At 39.6% G+C, this 10,014-nt stretch overlaps 1 pseudogene; it reads right to left on the bottom strand.

The window, feature by feature from the left end:
- On the bottom strand, positions 1-9,735 carry LOC127781872 (70 kDa peptidyl-prolyl isomerase-like; annotated as a pseudogene).
- Positions 9,736-10,014: the final 279 nt, after the last annotated feature.

Raw genomic sequence — 10,014 nt, 5'->3', positions numbered from 1 at the left:
CGAGAATTGACGGAAGCGTTAAAAATGGGAACAGGGTGAACTTGTGCTATTAAAGTGAACAGATATCTTTCGGTGCTATAAACTTAAAAACGTGAACTTTCAATGCTATATAACCAATTTTGCCTAATTTCTACCTCCTCCTCTACTGAGCATCTCTTTCAACCGGGTTTGTTGAACATCTCTCCAACCCAAAACAACGTTTTCTTATGTTCTTGACGCAACTAGACGCCTACTAGTATTTTGCACTGAATTTCCTTACAGATTTTACATCAGAAATATTTGTTCCTTATGAACCTAGGGAACATATTCATGTATGAAATTTGGGGTGTTTCGTTCTATTCTTCAGGCCATCTCCACCGTTGGGTTGTGTCCATAGAATCGTCATTAATTTCGACCTAAGTTAATTATTAGTTCGAAAAAAAAAACTAGAGTTTGTAAAGCCCTGTTGCTGCTCAAGATTTTTTTTTCCCTTATTGCTTTTAGGGAACATGTCTTCAGTTAGAATCTGAAGAGATGCATCTGAAGCAAGAAGCCCCTTCCTGGCAGCGACTGGAACACGACTGCTGCTGTTTGTTTTCTCATTATTTGCTCCTGGAGGTGTAGTAGGGCTGTGTGTGAGCCTGTGGCCTGTAGGAGCAACTGGAACAGCTTGATTTGCATTGGTCTCTGGTCTTGGGATAGGAGGGACAAAAATATTTATACTTCCATGGTATTTATGCCCTTGCTTCAGTCTCATCTCAGAGAACTCCGGGACCATGTAGCCGCACACACGAAACTCTTCTTTCGGCCTAAATAGCTGCACAAGGAAAACAAAAATCATCATTTTAGGCTTTTCATTGGATGCTTCTGATGGAATGACTGCCTGATTCAAGTTATAGCATTGCTCGTTTCAGTTCGGCAGTTCCTGTCCTTGGAACATACCTCAATCACATGGTGAGCTACAAATATTTCAAAGCCTCAAATTCAGAAAAAAGAAGAAGAAGAAAGGAACATTGTATCGAGTTGTATGTACGTAGTAGTTCACCTGAAGGGAAAGAAAAATGTGAGCAGTCTGCTTAAACTTCCACACGTCCAAAACAAATATAAGTATTTAAATTGTAGAGTCATCCGAAAATCCAAAGTGGCGCTGTGTGCGATCATAAATTGTACAACGTCATTGAATAATACACACCGATATGCATTCCTCTCATGGAAAAAAAAGGGTAACAGATCCATGATGCATCTCTACATTCACTGTCCATAAATCGTCGGCTAACATGTTGCTGATGGGAAACACCTGAGGCAACAACCTAGGCCCTTCCTGGCAATTTCTCAAAAAAACATCGTATTGAGTTGCACCTAAAGGGAAAGAAAAAGGTGACCAGTCTGCTTAAACTTCAACACGTCCAAAAACAATATAGCTATTTAAATTTTAGTCATTCGAAAATCAATTTACAAGCGTATTCCCCATTCAGGTGTTGATGGAACTCTCTATGGTCCCAGACAAGACCTGAAGCAAGAGCCTAGGCTCTTCCGGGTGGCTCCTGAGTCTGTGACCTGTAGGTACATTTGGCTCTGGTCTTCAAATTTTGGGGTTTTTTTTGGGGGTGGGGTGGGGGCACTACGCCGGACCATGTCATCTCTGACGGGCCCAAACCCTCACCTTTGACGGGTTTGGTCTTTGTCAGTGATTAGTGGTCACTGATGACAAAATCACCTGTGACGGGTGAAACACCCGTCACAGATAACCCATCTCTGACCGGTATATAAGTCATCTCTGACGGGTTAAAACTTGTCACCCATCACAGATGAGTTATCAGTGACGTGTCGTAATTACCTGACCGTCACAGATGACTCATCTCTGACGGGTTGTAACTTACGACCCGTCAGTGATGACAAAACAAGAAATACAATTTTTGAATTTTAAACGCAACAAAAAAACCTCAAAAAAATATTTTGAATTTTACTAGCCATCCTATACATGGTTATACATCACTACCTACAAATTCACAATTTTTCACGCAATATAGTTATGCTACACATGAGATTCGAACTCAAGACCTCAACCTCCATATAGAGCTCCCTTACCAACTCACCTACTCAACACATATTGACTACTCACCCAATGTTATTATTTTGTCTATGCTTGTCTGAATCATTTAACATATATTTAACACCCTAAATGACTTCAAATGAAAATATTATCAACTAAATAGTTATAGATCTCATCGTGTATTATAACTTTTACATATAAAATATCTTCATCCGATGTTGTTTGAAGAATTCAAAATTTCATTTTTCAAAATATATCTCACTTTATAACATGTATTTTGAACATGTAAACTTTGTGAAATGAAAATATTTTCAATTATACTGTTGTAGATCTAGTTGAGTTCTATGACTTTGATACGGGGCATGTATCCATCCATGTCATTTGAAAAAAACTCAAAATTTTGTTTTTAAAAGTAGATCTGATCACTTGTAATGCATGTTTGGGGATGTAAACGATCTCTAATAGAAATGTTGTTAGTTATAAAGTTGTGGATATCATCGAGAGCTACAACTTTTATATAGGACATGTCTCAATCCAAGGTTTTTTGCAAAATTTAAAAATTTGAATTTTCACTCATCACTGACGGGTCATAACTACCACCCGTCAGAGATAACGTTATCTGTGACGTGTGTTAGTTAAAGACCCGTCAGAGATGAGTGGTCTCTTTTGTGATGGTTCATAATACTACACCCGTCACAGATGACATATCATCTGTGACGAGCCATGGTTGTGACACGTCACAGACGATCTGTGACAGGTTACAAGTGCAAGCCGTCACAGATGACCTCACATCTATGACGGGTCCTCCCTGGTAGCCATATATTGAAGAGGATATTTTTTCAGCCCGTCAGAGATTACTCATCTTTGACGAGTTGCGTTGGTCCGTCACAGATGACCCGTCACTGAAGCCCGGATCTGTAGTAGTGGGGGGCGACAAAAATCATGCCTCCACGATATGTATGTCCTTGTTTTAGCCTCATGCTAGGCATACCCCGAAACATGGGATTTTCTTTTGATCGAAACGGCTGCGATAGATGTGATAAGTTTACCATCATAGATGTAAGCATATATGGATACCATCCTCTCAAGTGTTTTGCTGACAGCAAAGTTCTGTTTTTTAAAACCGTTCGAAAAAACTAGCTCAACCTAGGAGCCCAAACCTGTGGTGTGGTGCGGCCTGTTTGCCAAACCCGATCTAAGCATAACAGTGTGTTTTGAGGGCTATATTTTCAATTGATCGCAAAATTGTTGTAAAGTTTGTGTTGTTGAGCTCTAGCATGTCGCCCGAGGGTCGACGTTTGTACCCAGGCCAACACCCTGTTGCTGGTCCTGAGCCCTGTTGTCCTCCCCCCTTCCCCCCTTCTCTCTTAAGAGCAGGTACAATAGCAGACTATAAGCCAGCTATAAACATATATCGAGGAGATAAAAGAGGAGAGGAGAGCAGCGGGCTACAGATTTGTAGCCAGCTGCAGCACGGATTCAAAGATACATTCGACACAATGTATGTATGACAGGTAGGACCATATATTAATAGTGTACTATATGTAGATAACTATTGTATGAATTGGCTATTAAATCAACTATAGATGATTTGAAGCTAATAGTTGGCTATACTATTAAGCTTGCTCTAATAAGATTTCGGCCGGCGTCTTCGCCGGCCTAGCGAAAAGTGTGTTTTGAGGATAACATTATTAATCTGAAGGTTATTATTTAGCGGTTTGTATAAAAGATATACAACAACAATAAAGAAAGAGTACCTGATCCAAGCCCCTATGCATTGCAGCAGTGTCTATTCCAAGAGATGCTTCAGGGAATGCACGCCCTGTCATTTCCCGTGCTTTCACATTTCCAGGGTCATACTCCAATATCTGTTTTGATTGTAAAAAATAAGCTCATAGGTGTGTACAGGAGGTTAGCGTATGATTAACAGTGGCAAAAAGCACCCAATGAATGCCAATTGGACCATGTAACATTTGGGAAAGGAATACTCTTGTTAATAGAAGCACCTCACGATAGCGGTGGTATGCTTGTTCATAGCGTTGAAGCTGATTCGCGCACTCAGCAGCTTTGAAGGTAAGGGAAATCAACATTTGTTTAATTTCTTCATCTGTTTCTCCTCGTCCAGAGCGCAGGAGTATGATCTGCCTGGCCTTCAAACAAAATAAACAGATTTTCAGATTCAGTCTGAACATTTGTGGCATGCATATAATATGTTTGACACTTGGGAGAAAAAAATGCTACATATTTTTCTGGGAAAAACACTCATGCCTCTTTTTTTGCATCTTTAAATTATTTACTACCTTGTAATATCTCCTGTAAGCTCTCAAAAATTTGCTTGAGCTGAACAGTTTGTCTCCCTCCTTTTCCTTTTCAGCTGCAGCTTCGATGGTCTCTGCTTGACTCATGAGCCGGGGAGGCTTATCCTAAATTTAATTCAGATCCAATATGTCATGTAGAGTTTCCAAAAGATTGGTTCTATATTTTCAAATCATGGAAACTAACTCAAGCTGCATACACGCATTAACAATATAGAATTTTTCACATCATGGCAACTAAGTCAACTGATATACGCACATTTACAACTGAGACAAGCTCGATTTCGTAGGTCACGGAAGAGCCAGCAGGGACAACCAAAAGTTGATCCTGCACACGATGGGGGGGAATGGTGAACAAGGAGACCTCTCCCTCCCGCATTGTAAGAACAGCTTCCTCTAGGCCTTCGCTAACCTGCTCTGCATTTCAAAAGTAATAGCTGACACTTATCAGAAACAAGCAAGTTTTAGTTAGTCGAGTTGTAGAAATTCAACCTTCGTCAACCATGAACTTGAACGGCTCATCTCCTTCGTGGCCCCTCTGATCAAATACAGCCCCATCTTGCAGTTTACCAATCAGTCGAACTGCCATTGCAAACGAACATTAGGAATATTGATATGCAAGCAAGAGGTAATGAGCTATATGCCTACATATGTTCTTCAGAATTTCAGATTAGGAGCTAACTTGAAGGTACCTCCGACCACTGCTTCATTCTCTGTCTGCTGTCCTTCCAAATTTCCTCTACGAAGGGTTTTCTTGAGGATTGTCCCATTCTCTCCAATGTGCCTCACTGTTTTCCATGACATCAATTGAAGGTACACATAGAGAGTTGCATCAGGTGGCACACCGGCTTCATCCCCTATGGATGGTCTACCCCGTTCACCAAAACCATCTAGGGATCAAGAGAAAGAGAGCACCAACGAATACATATTAACTACAAGATTAATTGATGAGTGTATTCTTCAAAAAATGACACATGGAAAGACACGCTTGTAAATATTCCTAATGCATGCATGCACGCAAAGAAAGGAAGATTTGAGATGATGATTGTTGACTATTTAGTTGCCACTATCTGCTTTGACTATTGAATTTATTACAAGATATAAGTTGCATGAGAAGACACAAATTGTTAATTTTACTCAACTACTAGAAGGTTACATACAAGGAGGGGAGCTTACATTCTGGTTTAACAATGAGAACAGCTTCCTCTCCTTCTGTCATAGTCTCCACAGCACGTGCAAATGCAGGACAAAAGAAGCCTGGATTTTACAATTCTATTAGACTGACATAGTAAAATAATACTTCTATAGTTAAGTGTATTCAATCATGGTAAAGGAAAAATATTCTTACCTTCCGCAAGGTTGAACTCAATACCTTCAGACATGGACACTGACATCTAGGGGTGAAAACGGTAACGGTAATTACCGGCCGACCGGCGTTCGTTTTCGACTTTCTACCGACCGAGCCATATGGAAATGGTAATCGACCGAAACAAAAATGGAAATGGTAAAAAATATGGAAATGAAAACGGAAATGGTTTTGCTGTTATACCGATCGTTTCCGTATTTACCGTATTCTTGCGGAAATTACCGTTTCTTATAATATGGTAATTACCGTATTCTAAATATGTCGATATTATAGGACATGTCTATACTTGACCCACATCTTATAGATTGAATGACTCTTCAATAAAATCTCTAACTTTTGTACATGGCTAAAATGAAGTTAATTTATAATTTATATAGTATAAGCTTGAATTTATGTATATATATAACATACTTATGTAAAGTTAAATATATGTTTTTATAGTTTAATGTTTCCGTATTTGTTACCGGTTTCCGATCTGTACCGACATGTTTCCGTCCGTATTGTTCTGTTTCCGGTTTTCCGATATTTCCGATATCGTTTTCGTTTCCGACTTTACCGTTTCCGATTTCGTTTCTGAAAAAAATATGGTTACGGAAATGGTTGAGGCTGTTTTCCGATCGTTTCCGACCGTTTTCATCCCTACTGACATCCCATCCTCCAGGCAAGCATTGTAGTTCACTACAAAAGGAAAAGGAAAATGTAAAAGTATTAGCTCAATGAACTCACAGCACGGGCACTGTTGCAGTATCGAAGAAATAATGGAAAAATATTGGCACAATTAATTTCTCAAATTCAAAACTAAAGAAAACAGAGAGATTAAGGGAGTAACTAATGTAGTATTGCATACCAAGCACTTCATCCAAATCACAAGGCTTATCGCTCCCCAGTCCACGCTTGATGATCTTTGTCAGTATGCCTTCATCATCGAGGATGTCAGTTATGGTGACAAGAGAGATGAGCTCAATATCAAACCGCAGTGCTTCATTGGGGGCAATATTCCCTGGGATATCAACTGGACACCGAGACTTGGTGCCTGCTAATTCTGGAGGGATGGTGAACACAGCTTTCTCCCTGCTTGCATTGAGCTAACAGCCATACTGAAGCCTCGCATCACATTCTCTATAAGCAGCATTTAGTTTTATTTCATTGGAGTGTGGCTCGTTTTTGAGAAAAGTATGGTTACAGTAGTACAAACACCCAAGGAGCCAGATTTTTTTGAAAAACACAGACACATGAAAGATGAGCCATGCAATCTAGTTATCTACTGCATTCTACTAGAATCTTTTATGGCTTGAAACAAAAATGTCAGACACCAAATAATTAACAGTCACTTTTGCTTTAAAAGATTCAGTCCTTAACAAGAGTCTTGACACAAATCCCGCTGTTTGATCATATAGGTCCGTGGAGAAGTTTATACAACACAGAAATCAACAAATCCATATAAAGAAAACAATTAATATATGACTAGATGATCAGATTAAGATCAATAAAACTACATACTAACATACATGACAGTTTCATGATGGATTAAAAAAGAGTAAATTTCAAGTAACCCTAGGTATTATGGTCATAAAGTTTTCAAAACCACACTATTCATTATTTTAACTTTCATCTACCACACTTTTGAGTTCTACAATCACATCCCAAATTTATGAATTCTTTATCTATAATATAATAAATATTACGTTGATATAAGTAAAGCTTTTATAAAATTTGATATAGGAATATGTCAAATTGGTTAACGGTGTGGTTTTATCAAACTTTAGAACCATAATACAAGTTATGTGCCAAATGCCAAAATCCTTGTAGTTTTGTGCAACTTGGACCACAATAGGTGGAGTTCTATGAAATTTACTCAATTAAAAATGATAAATAAGTTCGGTGAAGCAATTTAAATATTTATCACAAACTAAAAGGAAAAAAATAAATTATACTTGGCCCATGTGCTAAACATGCATTTTCCATAATAGTTTCTGGGAGTAACTGTTTGAGTAAATTACACAAAATCATTGGTTTTGTGGCGACGGATGTAGAAAACCCTAAGATTCCTGGTTAGTGGCATACTGGTGTTTAATCATAAGTTTTGTGATCACAACTCACAAGGTTTCACAGCCATTACAATATCTAAGAAGATTAAGAATACCATAGGTTGGTTAAATAGAAAGTACCATGAACATTACATAGTTTTGAATCCGTTGGTTCTGATCGAGTGGTGTGTGTGTGTTATGGATTTATTAACCCGGCAATTACTAAAAGGTAAATTCAGGGTGTACAGTTATACCTTGTCCTAATATAAAAGTCAGAGGCACACCATCTTCTCTGGTGGATGCAAACCAAGTGCCATCAAGTCTTTTTCCTGTAAAGTGGACTGAAAGAAGCCAAACATACTGATCATTCATCAAAGGAACAGTACATAGGAAGATCAATAGCATGACTGTGTAATTGAAACTAGAAGAAGAGCTTATATCTTATTAACCATCAATAGAGTTATGTGCAGGGATAACTGCTACAAGCAATACAAGTAACACAGGTGAAATCATCTCCGACTAGCACATTTCCAAAATTTCTATTGTACGACTTGAGAAATGAGAATCGTCATGCAGGATTAGATTGGAATGCTGAAATTCTCCATACTTTATACCGGATTTCAACCATTTCTCAGGAGCCGGTCAGGACGGAGATTATGAGACGCATTGGAGAGATTTCGCAGCAACCGAGAGATGAGGGTTTGACCTTGGAGGCGCGTGTATGCGGCCGGCCGAATCCCACCTCGCCGGCTCGTTCCCCTCCGGGGATTCGACCTCCACGGCCGGACCTACCCCGCCGCCTCCTTCGATTTGGCCTCTGCATTAGTGCATTGCCTCCGCGTCATCGACTTGACGACTTGGTCCTCGCCGCCTGCTGGACTTCGGCTGGTGCTGATCGGCGGCGGCGGCGCCGCGGGAGGTAGAGATTGGCCGTGCCCCCTCCATTCACCGTTAAAATAAATCCAACGGCCTGAATTTTTCTGTACCCCCCCCCCCCCCCCCCCACCTACCCCCTCCTCTCTTTCCTATATCAATACTACTAATATAGCACAGTACAATTTACTAAAGCTATATTCATGTCACTGCAATTCAAAGCTTAGGAGCATGTAATTTACTTCCTCCGTTTCACAATGTAAATTATTTTAGCATTTCTTACATTTATTTTAATGTTAATGAATCATTTTAGCATCACTGTGAATATAGAAAATACTACAATGACTTACATTGTGAAACGGAGGGAGTAGGTGATTTCAAAAGTAAGAATTGTCAAAAAAAAAAAAAGAATTGTCATATGAATGAAATCTAGCAAATAATTAATTATAAATAAGGCACTCCCCCGTTTCATATTATAAGTCACATGAACTTTTTTTTCTAGTCAAAGTTGAAAAAAGTTTACAAAAAATAGCAACATTTTTAACCTAAAATAAACATATTATCAAAATATATTTGAAAGTTAGTTTTAATAAAACTAATTTGGTGTTTTTCTAAGCTTTATCAAATTTTAAGAAGCTTGACTTAAAAAGTCAGAGCATGGAGGGAATAGAAACGATTGAATCTGTAAGGACTGATTTTAAATTTTTTAGCAGTTATTTCAGGTGATTTTTTTTTTTTTTGCAAGCGGTTGTAGACCGAGCTATTTTTTTTTTTAAACTACGCACCTTGTGCCTCGCAGCAGTAGAACCCCTCTGGTTCCAACCAATCAAACCGTTCCCCAGCCGCCTCTTGAACGGTCCACTTCGCAAAGCCAGGAGAAGAGCCACGGCCACCCCCACGCTCGCTCCCAAAATTCTCTAATCGACCGATTTCTCCTCTCCACACGAACAGGTACTCATCAGGCTTACCTAGCTCTGACAACTTCATGCCGAAATCCTTCCTTCTTCTCCGTCGACGGCAAAAGAGGCACCTCGGCATGAAACACCCGACAAGTACGGGAAAAGAAGAAGGGTCTGGCTAGCTATCTCTGGCTCTGTTAATATGCTGGGCAGTGCGCTTCAATGGCAGCCTTCCTTTTGTAGTGACGAGTAGCCAGCTAGGTCGCTGCATAACTGTATAAGCAATAGCGGCATGTAGGATGCGCACGCACGGAACTTGAGAGAGAAAGTTAATTAGAGGCAAGTGGTGATGCTCACCTTAAATGTCAACGAATCAACGCGTTGGTGATCGTGCATTTTCTGCTCGATCGACTAGATAACGTACGAACAAAAATGTCAACGACGACTTGGATGACCAAATGCGTGCCGTCGCGCTGAGTTTCAGATTTTTCAGTGTTTTCGT

Source organism: Oryza glaberrima, chromosome 1 (genome assembly GCF_000147395.1).
Source record: "Oryza glaberrima chromosome 1, OglaRS2, whole genome shotgun sequence".
NCBI classification, from domain to species: Eukaryota; Viridiplantae; Streptophyta; class Magnoliopsida; order Poales; family Poaceae; genus Oryza; species Oryza glaberrima.
Note: the sequence above shows the minus strand (reverse complement) of the source record. Positions and strands in the feature narration are given on the sequence as shown.